At 44.3% G+C, this 7,929-nt stretch overlaps 1 pseudogene; it reads right to left on the bottom strand.

The window, feature by feature from the left end:
* Positions 1–997: 997 nt before the first annotated feature.
* LOC144616230 (tripartite motif-containing protein 75 pseudogene) lies at positions 998–2,292 on the bottom strand (annotated as a pseudogene).
* Between the last annotated feature and the right edge of the window lie 5,637 nt (positions 2,293–7,929).

Here is a 7,929-nt window from a genome sequence, read left to right as displayed (position 1 = left end):
AAAAGATATGAAAGGTAACTTTGGAGCATAGGCACACACGTATATAATTTCATCTTCATGGAAATAAGTGTTACTACATTTTGCAAATTAGTTTCAGTCCACCATAGAAAATGAACAGAACCTGGGTCCTTCTGGTGAAGTCAGCGTAGCATCCCAGAGCTTAGACATGCACTCTTGTGAGCCTCTTTCATTAACGGTCTCGAGCTTTCCACCCAGTATTTGCTTTGAAAATGCTAGAACTCCTGGGACACAGTTAGGTCTCAGTAAATGTCAGCTATACTGGTACGAAAATGTTGACTACAAATAGATACGCCGTCATGCCCTAATCATTTTTACTACCTGGTGATTCCTCTTGTGTTTTCTGACACGGCGTCTAACTGCAATGTCTGTTATTAATAAGCCTTTCCAATTGTCTACAACGCTACAAGTGACATGCTAGAAAACACAGCGCAGAATAACAAAGAATTTAGGATGACATGAACTCCGTTTCTAAGAAGGCAGGTGCGGTGAGGGCCGCCAGTGGCTGGCCGCTTTCAGGGGAGGGAAAAAACACTCAAACCCTGATACGCTAAAGGCTTTCTCTGATGTCCCCCGCCTCCCTTTCAGTCGTGCCCTTCGGTAAAACTAAGGGCACAGCTTGCTGCTGTCTGCTACATAACCCATACGAGGCAGGAACAGCACCGTATGTTAACAGCACGGCTCTGAACCAGCAGAGGCGAAGCTGAGCGGTTCTGTTTTGGTGAATCCCCTGCAAACTCCATCTGCGCTTTCGGGCCAATGGAATCTCCCTCACACCGAGCAACCCCCTGCGACATTCCTGGAGAGAAGCATCACTAGCTCTGGTTCCAGATAGTTGTTGAAACGAAACAAAGCCTTCTTGTGCGATGAAGGAAAAAACTCGGGAGAGAGAAGGAGTTCGCTTTCCTGGCACATGAACACAGGAGCCTACCCACCTTGCATTCTTTAAAACAAACAATGAAGATGGCTCAGGGAGTTTTCACTCACAACCTGGACCTGTACACATTCTGAGAGGCTTCGAATCGGGTCCTTTGCAGAAATGAGGCTCAAGAGGTCTAGTAAAAGTGTGAGATTTCTGAGTCACGTTATGAAATGAGAGCTCACCCAGCTCATGGTCCAGGAAAATGCCAACGTCTCTGGGTGTCACGTCTGACAGTCCCAGGCTGGCACTGGGACCCTCCTGCGGGCAGCACCCCACCAGGCTGACCGAGACCTCCTGGCCTTCGTGGGAGGAGAGTCTGTGCCATCCCTGGGAGCCCGTTCAGACTTGTGTCCCACTTCTACCTCCCAGAGATGCCGTGATAGAACCATGGAAAACCCAGGACAAGAGTGTTGGCTGCAAATATTTTTGGAAAAAAAGGAACATTTTGTTTTCTCTCTGAAAGAAATCTCACCTGGTTCTTGTCCTCAGAGACAATCAACAGAGGGTGTGCGGTCTCAGTGTTCAGAGAGTGTCTACTCGAAATTTTTAGAGACTTTTCTGCCAAGCAGGATTCGGGGGAGGAAACCTGCAGCCTCCTCCTCATTCAAAACACACGTCATTAGTGTTGAATGGGTGACAGCCGGTCCTGTTCAGACAGCACACTGTCCTCTGCTACTTTACTCAGCAGACCAGTGGATGTGCAGATGTCCTTTGAAAATGCTGGTAGGTTTGCACCGCGTTTCCACTGAATGTCCTTCTCTTCCTGGGCTATCCTCGGAAGAATTGCTTCTTGGCCACGTTCTAGAAGTTGCTTCCAGCCCTCAAATTCAGAGGGTAATTCCAGCGTTCCTTTGCACCTTCCTTCTCCGCTCTGAGGGTGTTTTGCTTTGAATGCTTATTAATCTCTGACATATCAGCCACCTGCTTTTCAGGGACCCGAGAGTCTTGGCCTGCGGCGAGGGGCAGCCTGCCCCGGGGCCTCGCCAGCACGCACGCGGGTCACCTCCGGGTCCTCCTCATGGAGCAGGGTCAGGACCTGGTTGTGCTTCTCACACAAAGGGCTCTGCCCGCCCCTTCTCCTTGCTCCTGGTGGATGGGAAGGAGCTGGGCAGTGTCTGTCACCCCTCCCGGCTGCCCCTGGACAGGGGTGACGGCAGAGGGGCGACGGGACCTGTCCTGTAGGGGAGCCCAGGTCGGCCGGCTGCAGCCGCCATGCAGGCTGGGCGCACACGCGGGCTGCTGGGGTCCCCACTCATCCAGCACACGGGGCACTTGGCTTCTGCCTGGGGTCCTGCCGGGCTGGGCCCAGCAGGCTTCCTGTAGGAGGCTGGACTCCCCAGAGACAGGTGCATACACCCTCACATGTCAGTCCTCACCGTGCTGGCGCCTCCTAGCATCCTGGGAATCTTTGGGCCTTTGGATTGCAGCTGCCGGGAGGCGCCCTTCCTGGGCCCAGGCCATGGCTCAGCCGGACAGATGCTCCTGCCTGGATCAGCGGCCTCTGCCGACGCCTGCTTATCCGCGCAGGCAGCAGAAAGCTGGGTTTAGAGTTTATGTAATTTTGATGAGTTTAAATTGACAAAGCTTCCTGTGGACACTTTCTACTCTCTTGGACACCACTGCTTTGGAACATGAATTGCATCAGACTCAGGCCTGCCTTGGCATTGGCACCTTTTGTACATCCCACAGTCTGTCACTGGCTGTGAGCTGCCCCCAGTGGGTTCCCCAGACCACCTGGCAATGTGGCTCCTTTTCAGCTGAGGGCAATTCTGCCATGAAGGGAATGGCTGTGAACCTTGGAGCCCACACTCTTACCAACTAGGGTTTGGATTGGAGCCCCAACACGTAAAGAGCGTGTGGGCAGGTCACCAACAGCATCCATACAAGAGTCCGTTCATGATCGTGTGCAAGGATAGAAGGATGGGACCTAGTGTACTTTACACAAAATCTCAGTGCAATCACACATGTGCGCGCGCACACACACACACGCACATGCACACATGCACATCACACACACATAAACATATACAAACATCATGTCATTTCCCTAATTCATCAGTTAAGTAAACATTCAGGTTTCTTACTGCTTTGTCGTCATCATATTGCTATTTGTACCACTTGAAGGATCATCATTTCTTATTAACAAATTCAAATAAAGGTGCACCAACACGATATTCATTACATGTAACTTCCCCCTTGTAATTTTCAACACAGTGTTTATAAAATGCCAGATCTATTTCAGATAGTTTGGTAACTCCCAAGAGACAAAATGAACAAGTAGTATAAATACTGACACTGTGTTTTAAGCATAGAGCACAAATAGAATCTAATTTCACAGATAATAAGGAATGAAAGGAGGGAATTAAAGCATATATTGTAATATTTTTACGCATACGCATAGTCTACTGTTCTAATACTGAAGGGCATATTTTATTACCACTAAACATGAATATTTATTTTCCACTTGTGCATACAGAGGAATAATGAATGTATACCATAGAATGGATATCTAGGAACGACCTGTTGACATCTATATCAACAAGTAAATTCAGTTCTTCTATTTGGTGAATATCCACAGTTTGTTATTGTAGACAATAAACCATGTATGCAAATCAATACAGATTTGCTTCTTTCAAGAACAATTGCAACTGGAAATAAACTGACTTACCCATTCCTAGAGCAACACAGAGACCAAGTTATATTTCACTCACCTTTATTCGCCTTCCCTGTGGATTCAAAGCTATTTCCCTACCTCCACTGCAAGTTACTGCCTAAATACAGCTCTGGGGATAGGAACGCAGACATGTAGGATCAGTGCCTGCAGGAAACGCAAAGGTTGACTCGACCAGCACTGGGGCATCTGTACGTTTTTCTTAAGAGAAAGGACACTTTCTCAGGGTGACTTCACAGGTCCTCGTGTGACACCAGAGATCTGCACGTTGGCTCTCAGAGGTAGAAGATGAAGGCAGTCACAGACTCTAAGTATGGTTTCCTGAGAACGGTGACCTGCCTGTGTGTCTATGAGACCCTTTCAACCAGGCGAGAGGGAGCTATGACTCTGAGCTGTGGCTGGGCTGGCACACAGAACCAAGTCCCTTCCCCTGCTGACGTCTCTGGGGAACGGATGCCCCACGCTCTTAATGAGCCCTTGTCACTGAGCTGCCCAGACGTGGCAATCCTCAGGGACAATGACTGTGGAGGACAATGCCAGACAGACCTAATCTGTCTCTTCTCTTAGTTCACGTATCTCATAGAGAACAAGTAACTCCCTATCTCACCAGATACCTTAGCTCCCATCTGTGAATGAACCACGTGTTTTATAGAGCCCTGGAGATTTTTTCCTCATAACTGACCAAAATATTTACATATAAATATGTAAGGAAGAATCCATTCCCTTACTTAATTTTAATTTTAAATGTGGGAATAAATTCTTCATTCAATCTCATTCATAATGACCTTATATTGGATCACAGAGCTAATAATGAAGCACATTCTAATCTTTAGCATGAATATAAAGGAGGGCAACCAAATTCTACCAAACTTCCAATATAGTTATGGGGAAAAAGTCTTAAATCCTCTAAAACACTGTTCAGTTTGTACCCAAGGGTTTTAACGATGAACTGAAATAAATTTTTACAGTATCTATTTTTTAAATACAACGTACATGGGTTTTTTGAAACCCAGCTAGTCTCTGCAATCAAATTCCAAATCTTTTTAAAATAAACATATATATTTTAATTTACATCCACATTGTGAGTCTATAGTGCAACAGTGATTTCAGGAATTGAACCCAGTGATTCATCCCCTACACATGACTCCCAGGGCTCGTCACAAGTGTCTTCCTTAATGCCCCTTGCCCGTTTAGCCCATCCCCCCTCCCACAACCTTTCAGCAACCTCAGTTTGTTCTCTGTATTTACCAGTCTCTTATGTTTTGCGCTCCTCCCTGTTTTTACATTACTTTTGCTTCCCTTCCTTTAGTTCATCTGTTTTGTATCTTAAACTCCTCGTATGAGTGACGTCATACGAATTTTGTCTTTCTCTGACTTCTTTCACTTAGCATAATACCCTCATCCACGTTGCTGCACATGGCAAGATTTCATTCGTTTTGATTGTTGAGTAATACTCCATTGTATATATCTTCTTCATCCATTCATCTGTTGATGGATATTTGGGCTCTTTCTATAATTTGGCTATTGTTGATGGTGCTGCAATAAACATTGGGGTGCATGTGCCCCTTCGACACACTACACCTGTGTCCCTTGGATAAATACCTAGCAGTGCAATTGCTGTATTTTAGGGCAGTTCTATTTTTAACTTTTTGTGGACCCTCCATACTATTTTCCAGAGAGGCTGCACCAGTTTGTATTCCCACCAGCAGTGCAAAAGAGATCCTCTTTCTCCAAATCCTTGCCAACATCTGTTGTTGCCTGAGATGTTGACTTTAGCCATTCTTGCCGTCATGAGGGGATATCTCATTGTGGTTTTACTTTCTATTTCCTTGATGATGGCTGATATTGAGCATTTTTCATGTGTCTGTGGGCCATTTGGATGTCTTCTTTGGAAAAGTGTCTATTCATGTCTTTTTCCCATTTCTTCACTGGGTTATTTGTTTTTTTGGGTGTTATGTTTGATAAGTTCTTTATAGGTTTTGGATACTATCCCATTATCTGATAGGTCATTTGCAAAAATATTCTCCCATTCCACTGGTTGCCTTTTAGTTTTGCTGATTGTATCCTTCACTGTGCAGAAGCTTTTTATCTGGAGTTCATTATGAATCAATAGTTCATTTTTGCCTCTATTTCCCTTGCCTCCGGAGATGGCTCAGGTCTTTATTTCAAGGTCCATGAGTCAGAGCACTGTGTCAGGATCTTTGCTGACAGCTCAGCTCCTGCAGCCTGTTTCAGGGTCATATCATACTCTCTCTCTCTGCCTCGTCTCCCTCTTTAATAAATAAGTATTAAAAACCTTTTTAAAAAGAAAAAAGAAGGAAACTAAGGCAAAAGAGCATGATCCAAGAATGAGAGAACTGATATTGGCGAGAGTACAGAGAGAGAGGAACCTTCCTGCACTGCTGGTGGGAATGCAAACTGGTGCGGCCACTCTGGAAATCGGTATGTAGGTTCCTGAAAACATTAAAAACAGAAATACCCTATGGCCCAGCAGTAGTGCTACCAGGTATTTATTGCAAGGATACAGAAGTACCCATTATGCTAGGCGAAATTAGTCAAAGAAAAACAAATTTCATATGACTTCACTCATATGGTCAATTTAAGACAGAAAACAGGTGACCATAAGGCAGGGAAGGAAAATAATATGAAAATGGGTACGAGGACATAACATAAGAGACTGTTAAATACATAGAACAAACTGAGGTTGTTGCACGGGTTTTGGGGAGGGGAATGGGCCAATTGGGCAAGGGTCTTTAAGGAGGACACTTTGCGGCATGAGCATTGGGTGTTCCATCTGTGGGATGAATTACTGGAATCTACTCCCGAAATCATTACTGCACCATACCTTAAGTAACTTGGATGCAATAAAAAAAAATTAATACATTGAAAAATAAAAGAAAGACTACAATGTCACATTCACTTGTTATGGGATGTTTCTATTTCTTACTCATCACTCAGAATTGTATAACGCTTATCTCATAATGAGATGGCTACTTGTAAAGATAAGACATAAGGAGATTTTTTTACAATTAACATACAATTTTATTTTGTTTAAGTTTCCTCCTGGGGAATCTGAGCAATCTGCACAGAACATGGGATTTCCTGGAAATAGTATTCATTTCCCATATTTTCATAGTATGTCACCGCATTCAAATATATGGGGCCCTTGGAGGATGTGAGATATAAAAGCCTTGATCACTTGAAGGCTGGATAAAAGAATTTGAAAATGGTATGAAAAGAGGATCTCAATATCTTTTACCCTTTAAAACGTTTCCTGTGTTACTATAGGTAAAATATGTAGAATATGAAATAGGACTTGGGTCATGTATTGTTCCTCCATGATAATGTCCCCAAAAGTCATTTGTAATGAACGGGTTGGCTCACGAACTGAATCTCACCAACGTGCACACCGCGCATTGGTGCTTCTCTGACTTTGCACATAATGACACGTGAGCACCACCTGGCGTGTTACCATCTCAAGTTCTCAGTGTCACTGGCAGGTACGCATCCCACCCTCACCCTCTGAGACATGAAGGCCACAGAAAACCATTGTCATTCCTGTGAGGTCACACGAGGGCCTGACATCTGAATGGCTTTATCAGGATTGATGTTAATAGGTTCTTCTTTGACCTAAAAGTTTTTTTACACTGTTGCCCCACCTACTTGTGTGAAAGAGCTGTGATACAGTCAACTTACGGACCTTCAATCAAAGCCATGATCAAAATACAAGAAAAAGGGATACTCCTCCAGCAATTGCTAGAAAGTACTAAAATATTAATATTTCTGGTGTGCTTGGGTGACTCAGTCAGTTAGGCATCCAAATCTTGATTTTGGCTGGGGTCATGGTCTCATAGTTTGTGAGTTCCAACCCCTAATGGGACTCTGTGCCGGCCGCGCAGATCCACCTTGGGATTGTCCCTCTCTTTGGCTCTCTCTGCCTCTCGTTCACTTCTGTTCTCTGTCTCTGTCTCTGTCTCTCTCTCTCTCTCTCTCTCTCTCAAAATAAATATACAAGCATTAAAACAAATTTAATATATTAATGTTTCTGACACTGTATTGGTGGAACATATTCTGATTGGCTGTGTTTTTATCATATATGTGTAGATGTCTGTTTGCAATTAAGAAAGAAATAGTGCTCCCAAAAGGGAGTGAAATAACAAAATCTTGTGGAGGTTTTGAAATAATAATATGATGCAGATGCTCTAAATCATAATCTCTGGAGGCTGCAACGAATCCATGAACTCCGAGTTTGAACACTCACTTTCACGAAAGAAGGAGATAAGAAAATCCCTTTGAGAGTTGTCAGAAAAAATGTTGG

This window comes from Panthera onca, chromosome B2 (genome assembly GCF_046562875.1).
Source record: "Panthera onca isolate mPanOnc1 chromosome B2, mPanOnc1 haplotype 2, whole genome shotgun sequence".
Classification (NCBI taxonomy): domain Eukaryota; kingdom Metazoa; phylum Chordata; class Mammalia; order Carnivora; family Felidae; genus Panthera; species Panthera onca.
The sequence above is the reverse complement of the archived record's forward strand: the minus strand, read 5'-3'. Positions and strand labels throughout refer to the sequence as shown.